This window comes from Paroedura picta, chromosome 2, assembly GCF_049243985.1.
Source record: "Paroedura picta isolate Pp20150507F chromosome 2, Ppicta_v3.0, whole genome shotgun sequence".
Classification (NCBI taxonomy): Eukaryota; Metazoa; Chordata; class Lepidosauria; order Squamata; family Gekkonidae; genus Paroedura; species Paroedura picta.
Window position 1 is genome coordinate 11,877,530 of NC_135370.1, and position 17,457 is coordinate 11,894,986.

Genomic DNA, 17,457 nt, shown 5'->3' on the forward strand with positions numbered 1-17,457 from the left:
GTTTTAACTATTTATGTTGTAAACCGCCCTGAGACCTATTTGGAGAAGGGCGGTCTAAAAATTAAATCATCATCATCATCATCATCATCATCATCATCATATAGGGGGGTTATTCAACATAGGTTTGTTTCTTTTGGAAGCAACTAGGGTTGGGTTCCAGCCTGGCTGGAACGGCCAAAGCGGTCGCCAAAGCCCCCAACCCTAGTAGCAACCTTATATGACTGGCAAGATTCCCACGAAGCTGCCATATAAGGAATCAGGCTGTTATGCGTGTGGACATTCTATGCAACTTGACAATATGCAAATTAAGGCTTGAAGGCTAACCAATCACAGCCTAACTTGAGGCTCTTGTAATGGACCAATCCAGGGGCTCCATTAAGGGCCAATCAGGTTGAAATGTATATAAGTTTGAGGGGTTTCGTTGTTTGCTGACCAGTGTTTGGAGTTGGTATTGGGTTCAAAAAAGAGCTGTTTGTTTTTTAAGATCTTGTAGTCTGTGTCTACCAAACCCGCAGACTTAACACAGGCCATCACGCCATCAAGGTCAGTATTGTCTACTCAAAGTGCCAGTAGTCTTAGGTGGAGATCTTTCAAATCAGTTATTGCCTGGTCCTTTCAAATGGAGGTACTGAAGGTTGAACCTGAGACCTTCTGGTGCAAAGCAGAGGCTCTTCCACTGAGCTATTGTCCCTCCCTCCTATTCATTCCAGTAGCTACAAAGGTGGATGTGACATTGGCTGCAAGCCAAATAACAATTTCCTGAGACTAAGCCCCACTGATTAACATCGGTCTTACTTCCAAATAGACCTGCTTAGGCTTGCTGCTACAACCAGGTAATTGTCTGTTACCCAGGGAGACTGTTACCTGATGAGATCCACATTGTCATAAACACATATATGAGAAAGATGTCCTTCTTGAACTTTGCCCTCCAAGCTACTAAACTCTCTGTGCCCCATACTCTCCAATTAAGTTGTGTGATAGGATCCTGGAGTAGAGGTTAAATATTGCTCTTTTGACCAGTTGTACCTTTTTTGCTCAAGAAAGAGATTGTGCTGTGTGGGGCAAACTAGATATTGCAAGTGTTGCCAGGGTCAAGTAGCCAAATTAGATTTACTGAACAAGACAAAAAATGTAATAATTCAATTGGTCAGTATAGAATAGTTGGCATGTTGCAGCCCTGATTAAATGTTTGCTTATTAAAAACTGATCTGCTATTTATTATAATTTTTTCTGTGTTGACTGTGTGGACTACTTTGATGGTCCCTCATCCAAGTATTATTTCTTAGGGCCTATATTGTTTAGCTTTGGAGACTTGAAAAAATTGGGCTAGCCTAGACCATCCAGATCAGGAGGTTTTCTAGATTAGACCTGGCAAATCTCTGGATCAAATACAAGGCTGAACTGAAAGCTCTCTAAATGCCTTCCTTTGAATCCTAGGGCAGTTACGCCCTCACAGTTTTCATTGATGTCAGATCACTGACGCTGTTAAATTGGCCCTTTCTGAAACACCCTTTTTTTAAATGTGAATTTTTGAAGTAACGGATTCTGGACTTGAGCGAACTGTCCTCAAGAGGGAGAGTATATCATTCATTGTACCTGGAGTTCATTGGTAGGCTGTGGTCACCTGACCGACACATGCTGCTGGCAGAGCCTGATGGGAATCATAGGTCATGGGCTTTCCATCCTGCCATTAGTGTAAGACAGCTCAGAGGAGGAGACAGAAAACACAGTAACATTTCTGCATGCCATAAACAGAACCCCTGGAAGCGGCTTACAGGAAGGAATCGTAGCAGAGCAAATTTACAGTACTGAGAGGAAACTATGCAGAAAAATACCATGGGGGTGAGTGCAATGCATAATTAAAAATACTCCAATGGATTTTCCATGGCAGATCTACTGCCACATGCAGAATCAAAAATCGAAACATCTTTTTTTTTGCAGGCTTTTTGTGAGTATACCTGTTGTTCATAACTGACCCTACTGTGGGACAATAGCTATGGAAGGTTTTACAGAAACCGAACCCACCCCGTATTGTAGAACAAACATTTTGGGACCTGGAGAACTGTGATTCCAAAGTAACGCTCACTATATAGCCTATAACAGGGGTAGTCAACCTGTGGTCCTCCAGATGTTCATGGACTACAATTCCCATGAGCCCCTGCCAGCAAAAGCTGGGAATTGTAGTCCATGAACATCTGGAGGACCACAGGTTGACTACCCCTGGCCTATAAGAACCTTCACCTCTCAGTCTGCCCATTATTCATGATGGCAGCGACAGTGGGCTGCCGGCAGTTTCTTACAGCAGGCCCTGCTGAATCTCATCACCTTCCCTTCCCCACTGGACATGGCCCACCCCAGATTTCAGCCTGGACACCTGCCAGCCTGGGCAGAAAGGTTCTGTGGCATTTCTCTGCAGTGTGTGTCTGTGCGTGGGGGGAGAGCTTACTTCCACGAGGGTGGGATTGTGTGACACTGCAACCCCATCTTTGTGGAAGGTTTTAGAAATTCCCCATTCAGTTCTGCAGCATCGTGAAGCAGAATGGGGCATTTTGTGTCCCTGCAGGGACACGGTAGACAGGGGAGGAGCTGGGTCTGTGTGCATGGTCCTGGCCTGGCCGCCAATGGCATGGCCACTAAAAAAACAGTGTTTAATTGTTGTGAGGCATCAGAAGCCCTAAAGCGGGCCAGGGCCAGGATGGGGCCGGGCTGGTGTCGATGTGGTGCAAAAGCAGGAATTTGCCCTGCTGCCATACGAGTGCCTGCCCAACCTTCCCCCCCCCCACGCATAATCGGTCTAACTGTGACTTTTTATGAGCCACAAAGTTCCACAGAAAAAGGGTGCAGAACAACTATCAGAAATAAATAAAGCATGTTTTGGTCCAAGTCTGCAATTATGTGAAAACAAAGTAGGATTTGTCCCTGGAAGCCCCTTGAGATTCACACTATCCACAATTTTCAGGAAAGCCCTGTCTCTTTGCACAGAGACTCTTTCAAATCCATGCCCAACTCCAATTGTAGACAATAAGTATTTCCCTCTTCCTTCTCTCTGAAGAGGCCATGAGTTTTAAACCATTGGCTACGTCAATAACCTCACGGTCCTTCTTCACCATCAATCAAAAGTGAAATTGTGCTCAGGGTATCGGTTTCATTTTCATCTTTGCACTGGCATTCCATTTCCAATGTTCCACCAGAGGCAGTCAGCTTTGGAGATGAATTCATCTCTTTTCTCCCCCCAACAGTACCTTCCACTCTCATCTTTTAGTGTCCAAGTACCCCCCCCCCTTCTAATCTGCTTCTTTTCCCAGTGAGCCATTATTTAATAAAAAATAATAATACTGGTACAAGTAACATTTCTGTTCATGCTTTTTTACTTCTTGAGGAAAGCTCCTAATTTAAGAAAGAAGTTCTGACTTTCTCCAGAAAGCTCCACTTCACATAGCTCAATTTTCTGTATCCGACTACAATAACTGGGTACTTCAAAAAGGACATGGACAAAATTGAGAGGGTGCAGAGGAGAGGGACAAGGGTGATCTGGCGCCTGGAGCCCTCTGAGGAAAGGCTGAGGGGCTTGGGAATGTTCAGCTTGGGGGAGAGGAGGTTGAGAGGGATCATGATTGTTGCCTTTTAAGTATCTAAATGGTTATCACTTAGTGGAGGACAGGGAAAGGTTCCTGTTGGCAACAGAGGCGACGACCCATAGGAATGGTATGTGCAGAATGGTATCAGCTAGTTATCAGGGGGAGAATTCACAGTCAGTGTAGTTCAGCAGTGAAATAAGTTGCCTAAGTAGATGATGAGTTTCCCCATCACTGGCAGTCTTCAAGCAGCAGCTTGATACGTATCATGGGTGCTTTAGGGGGTTGGACTATATTGCCATTATGGCCCCTTTAAACTCTATGGGTATTTCCGCACATCAGTAAAAATAGCATTACACCAGCTGAATAGCAAAGTGCTACATTTTATCATGCTTCCCAGCCCCTCCTCACCTTTTGTTCTGTCTTGCCTTTGTCTGCCACCTTTTTGCACGTCTCACACTCCACATCTGCTGCTGGACATGGCAGAAGGGAGCAATGCACCTTCTGTATGTCACACTTCTGCCTATCAATCAATCCAGGCAACTAATCCCATTTCTCCACATTTTGAAGATCCTGCGATGCCCACTATTTTTTTTTTTAATCATTCTCTTTTGCAGTGCCTATGCATGGAATCATAGATGCATAGTGCTTTTTGAATGCTTCCCCTTATGGGATCACAATTCCTTTGATACATGTAAAAATTAATATTGTTCCCAATTTTGGGGGGAGGGAGAAAACTTTAGAGAGTCATGCTTTGTGTTAATCCACAGAGCGGATTAAATAAAGCAGTAAGGGCCCCGAGGGCGGGCCCTGTCCGGGATGAGGAAGGGTGCCGATAGGCCCCTTCCCCCGGACTGACGAATTGGGAGGTGTGAAGTGCCTCCCGATCCGACCCCTTTCACTTCACCCGCATGCGACCTGCTGCCGCCATTACCTCCCTCGCCTTCGAGAGGGCAGGTCGCCATCTCAACGTGCCCCCAGGACAGGACAGCGGCAGCGGCCATGGCGCCAGCGCTGCCTCCAGCCGCGGCCGCCTGCACAACACCTCAGCGCCGGCCCGCGCAGCCGGGAGTGGCCCGCACTGCCACCCGGCGCAGGAGAATGCGGCGGCAGCAGTGGTGGCAGCAGCAGTAGCGGCAGTGGCGGCAGCGACGGCAGTGGTGGGAGCGGTGGCGCCACCCGCCCCGCCCGCACACATTGGCTCCAGCTGCGGCCGCCTGCACAACACTTCGGTCCCAGCCCGCACAGCTGGGAGCGGCCTGCGCCGCCACCCGGCGCAGGAGGACATGGCGGCAGCTGCCGCGGCAGTGCCGCCGCCCACCCCGCCCGCACACATACCCACTCGGACGCCGGCCCATGTTGCCCAGCGGCCGGCAATGCGAAAGAGACTCCGAGGCCCGTTGTGGAGCCGGAGGCCATGCCGCCGCCGGCCCCACCCACCGCCACAGAGGCAGCCCATTGCCAGCAGCTTTGCCTCAAGCTCCACCGCCTACATTCAAGCCCTCGCCGCCAAGGGCCCAGGTAAGCTGCGCCGCAGGGGGGGGCCAGGACTAGCCGGCACCAGCTCACACGCCGCCCCACGCCCGGCCTTGTGTCCGGCCCCTGGCCCAGCACAGCCGGAGAGCCGATCCACAATACTCCCAAGCCCCACTAGCGCCCACTGTATTTAGAGTACAGTGGGCTTATTTTCTAGTATATAATAATAATATAATACTGGCCACAGGATCACATAGGTATGGGGATACCGGTCTGTATTGATAAGACCTTGCCCGCAGAGCCCCCCACCCCTGAGCCATAACACCCAGCAGCACCCACCCACCAAGCCCAAACAACAACAATGAAGGGGAAAAAAAGAAAATCTCCTCTCAAAGATCAGTCCAACCAGTAGAAGTCTTCTCCAGTGATGATCAGAACCAGTCCAGAAGTCCACACCACGCAGCAAGGTCTCTCAAGCAAGCCGTACAGCAGAGTCAGGCAGGCTCAGAGTAGCAGCAAGGCAAAACCACAAGCCACACACCTCCAGCAATAGACTCAAACAGCAAAGCAAGGTAGGCCCTCTGGCTTTGCCCAAAGGGATTTCTAAAAGGAGCCAGAGTCTGCGATGGGCCAAAGAGCAGTTTCCCCCCAAACCAGCATTCCTGTTTGCCAACGCCTCCCCCTCCCCCTCCCTCCTGTGCCCTTGCCTGAAGCCTGCAAAGAGTTTTGCAAGTTTCCAGACCTCAAGGCAATGCGAAATGCATGGCCAGGACTGACTGTAGTTCCAATTATTGGCCTGAAAAGATGCATCTTCCCTCTCCCACCAGCTTGCCCCACAGCAAAACGCGGGAAGGAACCGTAGGAGTCAGAGCAGGACGAAGGTAAATTTGTTTCTCTTTCCCTTTATAATTTAAAGGGCCCCCAAATGCCTGAATTGAATCCCAAATTGATCCAGGTTTCAGTGATTCTAAGTAGTGCATTCCTATAGGGCAGGGGTAGTCAAACTGCGGCCCTCCAGATGTCCATGGACTACAATTCCCAGGAGCCCCCTGCCAGCGTGGCAGGGGGCTCCTGGGAATTGTAGTCCATGGACATCTGGAGGGCCACAGTTTGACTACCCCTGGCTTAGGGCAACCCGAACAACCCAAAGTTACATTGATTCAGACAAACTGAACCAGTTTTCAGATAAATTGTACTGAATCGCCCATCCCTAGCCAAGAGTGAAATGCCATGAGAGAAATCATTGTTCTGTGAGCCGGTTATTAGCATAGCTGGCAAGTTAGGAAAACTAAGCTGGGTGGAAGTTATTGACCTAAGTGGCAAGAGACAAAAATAAGTCTGTGCAGCTCTGTCAATTTAAGAAATCATTTTGCTTATGTACCTCTCCTGAACCCTTTACTTTTCTTAACTGTATAGAAACTCCTACACCGTTATAAATAAGCTCTATTTTGTGATTAAGAGAATACCACTGTTTTATTCAAAGTAAAAGGTCCCCTTTGGCTTCTCAGCCACCCGCACATTTCACCACATTCAATTAAGCCATCCTGCTCATTGGGTCCAACTAAAGTTTCTTAGGAAAGAACCTTTAAAAAAGGTGCAAGCACCGAGTCATGTCTGACCCTTGGGGTGATGCCCTCTAGCGTTTTCATGGCAGACTCAATACGGGGTGGTTTGCCAGTGCCTTCCCCAGTCATTACCGTTTACCCCCCAGCAAGCTGGGTACTCATTTTACCGACCTCGGAAGGATGGAAGGCTGAGTCAACCTTGAGCCGGCTGCTGGGATTGAACTCCCAACCTCATGGGCAAAGCTTTCAGGCGGCTGCCTTACCACTCTGCGCCACAAGAGGCTCTAAAGAACCTTTAGCGGCAGCAAAAAGAAGGAAGGCAGGGAGGAGGCATCGTGCATGTCAACTCAGAACAGTAAAGAGAGGTGCCTCTGTTGAGGCCCCACATCAAGGAATCCCACAGAGAATCAGCAAAAATTGTACAGGTACACAGAGCTCCACAAAGGGAAGGGGGAAATTTCATCCCCTTCTCCCTTTTCACTCCAGCTCACTGTGAATTCTGTGATACCAGGAAAGGTTTTTTCTGAGGGTTGGAAGGAGCTGCAGATGTGGAAGGGAAATATTTGTGCCCCTTCCATAGGTTGATGGTAAGAGGCTGTCTATTATTACATCAGGTCTTACAAGCCAGGGCAATAGATCAGTATCATCTGACCTTAGGGCTGATCCTGCGTTGAGCAGGGGGTTGGACTAGATGGCCTTTATGGCCCCTTCCAACTCTATGATGCTATGATTCTATCTTCTGCGATCTTTTGACAGCTTAATCCAAGCTTTCTCATCCAGGATTTTCAATTTTCAACCAAGCATTTTCAATTGTGGCACCCCAGCTTTGGCATGCTGTCCCCTTGGATGTTGGTGTTTCTGCTATTCCTTCCTGTGCAATTTTTTTAAAATTTCACTTTAGATCATGTTTGTATTTTATTTTTCTAGGTGAATTTGTTTTGATGTGTCGTTATCCTCTCTAGAGAATAATTTTCTAGCTGAGTGATGGGATAGAGCAGGGGTAATCAAACTGTGGCCCTCCAGATGTCCATGGACTACAATTCCCAGGAGCCCCTGCCAGCAAATGCTGGCAGGGGCTCCTGGGAATTGTAGTCCATGGACATCTGGAGGGCCGCAGTTTGACTACCCCTGGGATAAAGGGTGAGGCATATTAGAGGTTACAAATAAGATATTAATCTGTGATTCCCTCATCATAGATAAGGATGGGCATGAACTGGGAAAATGTGGTTTGGTTCTTGGTCAGTTGATGAACCACAAACTCATGAACTTTTAAGGGCCAAACAAACCGGTTCAGTTTATGAGGTTCCATGACCTATTAGAACAGCCTCTCCCGCCCCCCAGTGGTCTACAGACACCAAACAGTGGAAACCAGAGTCAAAGATGCAAAGTTTATGACCTTCCATGAACCTCGGTTTGTAAACCACAAAAAGGCCAACGTTCATCATGAACTTTAGTTGGTGAGACCATCCCTAGTCACAGGTCAGTATTCATAGACACTGTGCTGAACTTGCCCATAATGAACTCTCCTCAAGCTAAAATATGCCTGTATACTCCTTGTACTGGCACAATCTTGGAGTACGGATGTGGCCATTCATGCATGCACTCTGGGCCTCTTGTGATCTGAGTTGTTGTATTCACAGACTGCAAATCAGTTTGATGTTTCCCCATCAATAATGTCGTAAAAGGGATGACATTTGTAACTACAAAGGGATAGCTTGAAGGCAAGACAGAAAGGCAAATCTGAAAGGCAGTTGGCAATCCAAACATCTGGCAAGTCCAAATAAAAGACTTCAAATGTCTATGTTGATAAAAGTCCTACTTCAACTATCATTGGAATCTTTGATCATGACGATGCCCAATTATGTCTCAGGCATGGCTAGTCCATGAGAGAGTTGGGTGGACGTGCACATGTCTCTGAAGAAGATGAAAGAAAGAAGACTAGATGAGAGAGAAAGGGAATGAAAGATAATGCAAGGAAGCTTCGGATCATCATCTGAGAGGGAGAGTTAGGATTTATTTATTTATCATATGGCATGTGTGTCATGTAGCCAAGAGATCCCAAAATTGTAGGATTGTTGGGCAGCAAGGCAATAGACATTCAGCAGTGATTTCATCATTGCCTGCCTCCACATCATAACTTCATTTCTCCTTGGAGGTCTCTCATCCAAATACTAACCAAGGCCAACCCTGCTTAGCTTCTGAGATCAGATGAGAGCAGGTATGGCTCAGCTATCCATGTCAGTGATATCCATCCATCCACCCACCCACCCACCCACCCATCCATCCATTATTCAACTTGCAGGACCTCCCCACACAGTGCAGCCATCTCAGAGCTGTGTACATAAAGTAAAACAATAGAATCATCTCTGCATCCTTACTGCCAGCCTCTCCCACATTACCTCTTATGTTTGTCAGAGTATGGATGTCACAAGGGAGAGTATTGGGGGTTGCGGGTGATCCTTAGATGTTAACTGCAGCCTGACTTCAACCAAATTCCTGGTGGAGGAGTTCTGTCTTGTGGACCTTTGGAACTGAGAAAGTTCCTACAGGGCCCATGTCTCCTCTGGGAGCTCATTCCACCAGGTAGGGACAGGACTGAATAGGTCCCAGCCCTGGCCAAGGTGAGGTGCACCTCTCATGGGCTAGGGACCACCAGCCTGTTGAAACTGGCTGAGCATAACATTCTTCAGGGGACTTATTCAGATGTACCAGGCCCAGACCACGAATGGCCTTGAAGGTCAAAACAAGCACCTCAAACCTAACCCATTGTTCTACTGGGAACCAATGCAGTTGCCTGACCACGGGGTGTATATAAGCCCTCCAAGGTATTCCAGTGATGACTCAACATCTGCATTTTGGACCAGCTGTAGCTTCCAGTGTAGGGACAAGAGAAGGCCTATGTAGAAATCTAAGTCTAATGCAGGGGTCTAATGCAGAAGATGTGGTCAAATATGTGTGTTGGGGGGGCACAGAAGTAAAAAACCAGGAGATCTGGAGATAGGCTTTGGGAGAGACAAAGGGGGGCTCTGTGCAAGGAAGAAGAAAAGCAGTGTCAGTGCAGTGGAGAGAAAAATTGTGAGGATCATGGGCTATAGTGAAAGAAAAAAGGAGAGTAAGAAAAGGGAAAAGTTAGATGACATCTACCAGTCTTGAAGTGCATGTCCAGTCTTCTCAGTGGCAGAGGTTGGTTAGATAGGAAAACCTGATCTGAAGTGCATGGCTGAATCCTGGATCTAACTAATTTCTTGTTGGGGGGAGGGGGTGTCCTGTGACAATGGAGTCAAATGGAGTTGTCTTATTTGCTAGATTCAAGAGCCAACAAACTTATTTCTTTGTCCATGTTTGATTGGGATGTGACCTGAGATTGTGCCGACATCCTGATTGACTCTAAAGCAATTACTATTGTCTTACAGATGTGTAAGGTGAGTTTTTGTCTTTATAATTAACTCAGGATGGAGACTAGGGCAGAGTCTGCACTTTGTTTATTCCATTGTCAATCCTGTTGAATTCAGATCGTTTTGAACTCGGGTCTTCCCTTCTCACCCTCCTCCCTATTGAAACAGGAAAGTCTTCTGCACGTGGTTAGGGAGGCTCAGAAGGTGGGGTGGGTGGGAGCCAAGCCTCTTTCTTTCTTTTCTTGAAGGGGGGGGGAGGGGAGAGGAGCCAGGCAGGGAGCCTCTTTCTTTTCTTGGAGGGGAGGGGGAGAGGATCGAAAAAGGCAAACTCCAGGACCGACAGAAGTTGAGAGAAATTAGGGGCTTCTCCTTTAAGGCAAGCGTGTCACATGACCAGGTGTAGCCTATCAGAGGTTCTCTACCACGGAGCTTTCTTTCCCAATCTGGATATTGAGGGTTAAAAGCACTCTAAGATATTGCACAATAAAGGTAGGGTCACTCTGGATCAATCCTTCTTGCTGCAGAAGGAAAATTTAAATTGCCCCAAATCCAAACAGAAATCACATTGTGTAGAGGGCAGGGACTGAATCGATCTGGGGTTGGAATAAAAGCTCCGTGCAGTTTACACCCAGGTTGCTCTCTTGGGTGTGTTACATGTTTAGCTTCAGAGAAGCCCTATATTTCTTCAGTAATATTTGACCTTTTCAGATACAAATGCTGACCGTTCCTCCTGGCGAGAATTTGAAACGATCTTAGCAAATTGCTCGCTTTTAAGATGAGCTTTCTCACAAAAAGAATACCCAGAAACTTTGTTTCCCATTCTTAACAATATTTGTAAAACACCATTTCCTTCGAGTCTGATTAAGTTGCTTCTTCCCCTTCGCCTTTTGGTATTTCTTTCCTGAAAATGAAAACAAGGTCAGGGGGAATTTTAGTTGCCCCTTTCTCTATTTTCTGAGGAGGACTGAAGCTCTAGATGCAGGAGCAAACCCAGCATACTTGGTGCCCAGGACCGGGGGACAGGGCTTGCTAATGCAGTGGTGGGACAACATGCCAGGGAAGGCTCTGCAGCTGGTGGAGAGGATGCCTGCCTGCTTTCTGGACCACCCATTTGCTCAAAGGCTCTTGCCCAGGAGTCGTGCCCCCATCCCCCCTGCTCCACTTGGAGCTGCGATAGGGCCAACTGTACCTGGAACAGTGCGATAACTTACAATTTACAGGTCACAGCTTACATTACTGTAGAGAAATACATCCCTATCTTTCTGTGTTAGACAATTCACTTTCACAAAGAGCATTTCTGCTAGCCAGAAGGAACATTTTTCTTTTTGACTTAACAAAAGGCAGGTTTAATAAGGCTCCTGTTTCCCAAAGGCTGTGCCTGCATGTATGTCCTATTCCACATACATTGAATCATTTTATTTTAGACTAGAGGTAAAGCCCATTGTAAGAGCCTCTTGTGGCGCAGAGTGGTAAGGCAGCAGACATGCAGTCTGAAAGCTCTGTCTATGAGGCTGGGAGTTAAATCCCAGCAGCCGGCTAAAGGTTGACTCAGCCTTCCATCCTTCCAAGGTCAGTAAAATGAGTACCCAGCTTGCTGGGGGGGTAAATGGTAATGACTGGGGAAGGCACTGGCAAACCACCCCGTATTGAGTCTGCCATGAAAACGCTAGAGGGCGTCACCCCAAGGGTCAGACATGACCCAGTGCTTGCACAGGGGATACCTTTATCTTTACCTTAAAGCCCAAGGGTGCTAGGCTGGGCGCTGCTGGCCCCGGTGGCCTTGCAGGGCTCCTGTTGGGCCCGCCGTGCCGAAGCCTTCCCCCCTCCCTCCCTCCCCCGAGGTCCCGGCTTCCGGCCAGCGAAAGGAGCAGGTCCGCTGTGTCTCTGACGTGAAGCATTTTCTGCACCCTCCCTCCCAATGTCCCAACTTCGGTGCCGGGAAAGGAGCAGGGCCTCCGCGTCTTCGATGCGTCGGCCCTGCTCTTTTCCTGGAGGCAAAGGATCTTCCCCTGGCAACCTCATCTCCCAGACTGACACTCGGAGGGGCCAATCAGGAGCCACTTCACGGCTCCTGATTGGCCCCTTTGAGTTTTTATCCTGGACTCGCCTGCCCATTTCTCCTCCCACATTGCCCTTAGCGCTTTATTACTATCGCTCCCGTGGATCAGTTTACAGATTGTCCTTACTTTGAGGGTTGTCACCCAACTTGGAAGATTTCCTTATGCAAGGCTAATATCATGCATTTGGTGATATCACCTCCACAGCCATACACGGTCTGGGCCCAGTGTACCTGAGGGATCACCTCTCTGCCTCTGCTGCTGCCCTTCAAAGAATTCTGTGCTCCGCCACCTCCAACTGGCAAGTGATCCCTGGCCCCAAGAAGTCCAGTTGCCTTACCTGATGGAATGAGCTCCCAGAGAACAGGGCCCTAAAGAGCCAGCTTGGTGTAGTGGTTAGGAGCATGGACTTCTAATCTGACAAACCGGGTTGATTCCTTGCTCCCCCACATGCAACCAGCTGGATGACCTTGGGCTCGCCACAGCACTGATAAAGCTGTTCTAACCGAGCAGGAATATCAGGGCTCTCTCAGCCTCAACTGACAAAGTTCTGAAGGGCCTGCAAGATGATACTCTTCCGCCAGGTGTATGATTGAGGCCAATATAAGCACAATGTGACACCCGAAGGGCCCCTTTCCACCTCCTTTCCCCCGGCTTTTTCTTCCACCTGAAAACTGCACATAAAATCAACACCAGAATAAGCGAGGAAGCACGCCAACCCACCCTGGATGGAGTGCAGCTATCAGTGACCCACTCCACCAGGAACCTGGGTATGATTCGTGATACCTCCCTCTCAATGGAAACTCAGATTACGATGGTAGCATAGCTGGCCTTCTACCACCTTAACCAAGCCAAACTACTAGCACCCTTCTTGGCCCCAGAACACCTAGCCACAGTGATCCCTGTGACGGTCACCTCTAGACTGGACTTCTGCAACTTGTTCTACACAGGTCTGCCCTTGACTTTAATTTGGAAACCGTAACTGGTCCAAAACCCAACTGCCAGGGCCCTCACAGCAACACCTCAGAGGTCCCACATTCAGCCCATCCTCTAGCTGCTGTACTGGCTTCCGGTTGAATTCAAGATCAGACTTAAGGTTCTGGTTATCACCTTTAAGGCCATACGCTGTCTGGGCCCAGTATACCAGAGGAATTGCCCCTCTGCCTATACCCCTCAAAGAACGTTAAGCTCTAGCACTTCCAGCTTTCTGGTAATCCCTGGCCCCAGGGAAGCTCACTTGACCTCAACCGGGGACAGAGCTTTCTCCGTCCTGGCCCCCACCTGGTGGAACGAGCTCCCAGAGGAGATCAGGGCCCTGACAGAACTCCAACAGTTCTGCAGGGCCTGCAAAAAGGAGCTTCTCTATCAGGTATTTGGTTGAGGTCGACCTGAAACCCCACTTCCCACGCCCCCCCCCTGAGCCACCCTCCTATGACCCCTACCATAATTCCACACAATGCATTGGACTATTAGTATGCATTAATTTAATGTTTCCCATATTTTTCTACTGTTCTATGTTGCCTGTTGTTATCACTTCATTATTGTTAAACTAAGTTATCTGTATTGTTTCTGTTTTATGTGAACCACCTTGAGCCTTCAAGGAGCGCTGTATATAAATATTGTTGTTGCTAGGTGCGAACTCGTGTCCAACCCATCGTGACCCTATGGACAATGATCCTACAGGCCTTCCTGTCCTCTACCATTCCCCGAAGTCCATTTAAGTTTGCACCAACTGCATAAGTGACTCCATCCAGCCACCTCATTCTCTGTCATCCCCTTCTTCTGTTGCCCTCCATCGCTCCCAGCATTAGGCTCTTCTCCAGGGAGTCCTTCCTTCTCATGAGGTGGCCAAAGTATTTGAGTTTCATCTTCAGGATCTGGCCTTCTAAGGAGCAGTCCAGGCTGATCTCCTCTAAGACTGACTGGTTTGTTCACCTTGCAGTCCAAGGGACTCGCAAGAGTCTTCTCCAGCACCAGAGTTCAAAAGCCTCAATTCTTTGATGCTCGGCCTTCCTTATGGTTCAACTTTCACAGCCATAAATCGCAACTGGGAAGACCATAGCCTTGACTAGACGCACTTTTGTTGGCAGGGTGATGTCTCTGCTTTTTGGGATGCTGCCTAGGTTTGCTATAGCTTTCCTTCCCAGGAGCAGGAGTCTTTTAATTTCTTTGCTGCAATCCCCATCTGCAGTGATCTTGGAGCCCAGGAAAATAAAATCTGTCACTACCTCAATTTCTTCCCCATCTATTTGCCAGGAACTGAGAGGGCTGGATGCCATGATCTTAGTTTCTTAAATATAATAAATAAATAAAATAAACTTACTTTGACCCCTACAACCAGAGTCGGGTTTTTAGCTCTAAATTTTTTAAAGTGCTGTCTGTAAGTGTTTTTATATTTACTCTGTACATGTTTTTGCTAATATTAGCCTCCCTGAACATGTTGTCAGGAATAACAACAACAACAGAACTCTGCCAGTGAGGAGGAGCTCACCACCTCCTTAGGCATCCTACTCTACTGCTAAACTATTCTGACTGTTAATCCCCCCTCCCCCGATATCTAACTGGCACCATTTTACCCAGAGTGTAAACCCATGACTGCTCATATATTGGCATGTTTTCTGGCAGACAAGCCAGCCAAAGGGCTTGCAATGTGTTTCTTTCTTATGAATTTCTAAGTTTTTGTACACTGCTTCACTGAGGAGACTGAAGCACATGAATTAATATGATATATATTTGTGTATAATCTTTCCTAATAAGATGATTCCTTTTAAACCTCAAGTGCTATGAGGTGGGATCTGTGCCTAATCCACACTGCAAATCTTTTCTTCAAGGAAGTATTTGAACCAAGCCTCATCCAAATTAGTTCCCCACCCACAGTCCTCTCCTCAGCTGCCAGCAGGAACCACCCCCTGCCCTCCTCCAAGGGACAGCCTTTCAGATACCTCAAGAGAGCCATCCTGTCCCCTCTCAACCCTCCAGGCTGAACGTTCCCAAGTCCCAAGCCTTATAGGGCTTGGTCCCCAGGCCCCGGATCATCCTCAGGGCTCTTGTAGAACTCCGTCTTTTGTACTTTTCCCCTTGCAACAAAAACATATTTTTATGTCTTATCTATTCTTCTTCTCACAGGAGGCGGGGTGGGGGGACTGCCTAACAACATGCCAGTTATCAGGAGAGCCAGCGATTCTTCTGAAGCATAGATTTCTCATAGCCAAACAAGGATCACTGCCCTGCTGTCAATGCTCACCTTTCTCAGACTTTCTGTTGAATTCCGAGAGACGTTTAGTCAATGGTATTGGCTGCACTTTGGGATCTGGTTGCTCAATTACATCCTCATGGAGGAATGGCGGAAGGTCATGTCATTTGGGTGCTTTAGCAATAGCGTGGAACCCAACTGCACACCCCCTCCGGTTGGCTCTGAGAGCTCCTCTGAGGAAGAACTGGATGTGTCTGCAAAGACAGGGCAGGCCCTGAAATTAAGGAGCTTCCTGCCCAGCCAGAAACAAACAGCAGGGCATGTGAAAAAAGCGGCTGACACTTTCCTCGACCACTTGTTGATGCCTTCAGAGCGATGGCTGGAGGCGGAGGCGACTGCCCCAGCAGCCTGTTGGCCAGGCGTGCTGCTAGCAAAGCAAGTGCGCATGGTGTCAGGGTGAGGCAGGCCACGTGGCACCTATAAAAGTTGCCACACATGTGGGTCCCATTCCTCTTGCCCAGGAGGCCATGGAGAGCAGCTTGCCTCCCACCAACCTTATGTTGATGTGAATGCAGCTTTGTTTTGTGTCTTGAGGGGTCATTCCATGGCCAATAATTCATCACAGTTGCAGGTTTGCATGGGATGGATCCTGTTGGCAGGGAGTCCCTGGGGTTCGGGCCTTCCTAGGAGGCGGCCTGTAAACAGGCGTAGCTGACTCTGCTGGGCAGTCAGGGGCTCATGTGCCAGGTGCCTGGGGGAAAGCCAATTGAGGGGAGTGTCTGTTGGCTCCCCCGCATAAGTCGCTTCTGGTAGGGCAGATTTCAGTAGGCAAGGGGATCTGCTCTCCTGGCTGAGAATGGTACAAATCCCAAAAGTGTCTCTAGACTCTGCGGGTTTTGGGGCAATCTGATGACTGCTAGGTCAAGCTCCCTCTCCCATGCTGTGCCAACCCTCCCGTGGGGAGGTAATGAAGCTGTGGCCATGTTTATATCCAACATTGTTGTGTCATGTCCTAGGTAAAGGTAAAGGTATCCCCTGTGCAAGCACCGAGTCATGTCTGACCCTTGGGGTGACGCCCTCCAGCGTTTTCATGGCAGACTCAGTATGGGGTGGTTTGCCAGTGCCTTCCCCAGTCATTACCGCTTACCCCCCAGCAAGCTGGGTACTCATTTTACCGACCTCGGAAGGATGGAAGGCTGAGTCAACCTTGAGCCAGCTGCTGGGATCGAACTCCCAACCTCATGGGCAAATTCCTATTCCAAAGTCCTATTCCAGCCTAAATGCTCAGAATGCCCAGCTGGAGGCAATTAGTCCGGCTTCAGACACTGACCGTTCTGACTGCCCTCCTCAAGCTCATAGGTGCACATGGACACTTAGGGCAGAACTACAGAACAGGCAGAAATCTGTTCACCTTCAAGCCAGCGTTGCTTGCTGGAAGCAAACCCAGAATAGTTGCAGCAGCAATCCTCAGGAAAATGGCACATTGGATTTAAGGCATGCCTGGGAAGAACATGGCATGGAAGCAAATGTGCAGCAACCTGAATCCACCTGCATACCTGGACTGGAGCCCTGACCTTGTACTTGGAAACTCCCTGACTGGCACCTTGATGATATGGTTCTGACTTCTCAGTTTGCTTTTGGCCACTCCCGGCTCTGGTATTCCCCTGTTGTTGACGTCTTGTTTACGGCTCTGCTAATTGGGGCGCTCTTCTGAATCAGCACTATTGCTCTGGCAGCAGCACCCCTGACCTGCCCGGCCAGCACAGTGCTATTGCAGCAGAGGGCTGGGTGCCATGCACTGTCCTGACCATACTCTTGGCATTCCAAAATCCCACTTTCTAGGGATGCCAATTTCAGTTTAGGAGCCTGGGGAGGGTGAAGTTTGGAAAGGGAGCTCAGCAGATGTATGATGTCATAGGTGCTCCAAACCAGCTTGGTGTAGTGGTTAGGAGCACCTACTTCTAATCTCGCAAACCAGGTTTGATTCTGCGCTCCCCCACATTCAACCAGCTGGGTGACCTTGGGCTCTCCACAGCACTGATAAAGCTGTTCTGACTGAGCAGTGATATCAGGGCTCTCTCAGCCTCACCCACCCCACAGGGTGTCTGTTGTGGGGAGAGGAAAGGGAAGGCGACTGTAAGCCACTTTGAGACTCCTTCGGGTAGAGAAAAGTGGCATATAAGAACCAACTCTTCT

At 48.7% G+C, this 17,457-nt stretch overlaps 1 long non-coding RNA gene across 1 annotated transcript in view; it reads left to right on the forward strand.

Moving 5' to 3' along the window:
• Window positions 1–418: 418 nt before the first annotated feature.
• LOC143828611 (uncharacterized) overlaps window positions 419–17,457 on the forward strand; it is a 38,251-nt gene continuing 21,212 nt past the window's right edge. Inside the window, exons 1-2 of the long non-coding RNA XR_013227763.1 lie at window positions 419–543; window positions 1,756–1,842. This is a non-coding gene — a long non-coding RNA (uncharacterized LOC143828611). The remainder of the gene's footprint in view (window positions 544–1,755; window positions 1,843–17,457) is intronic.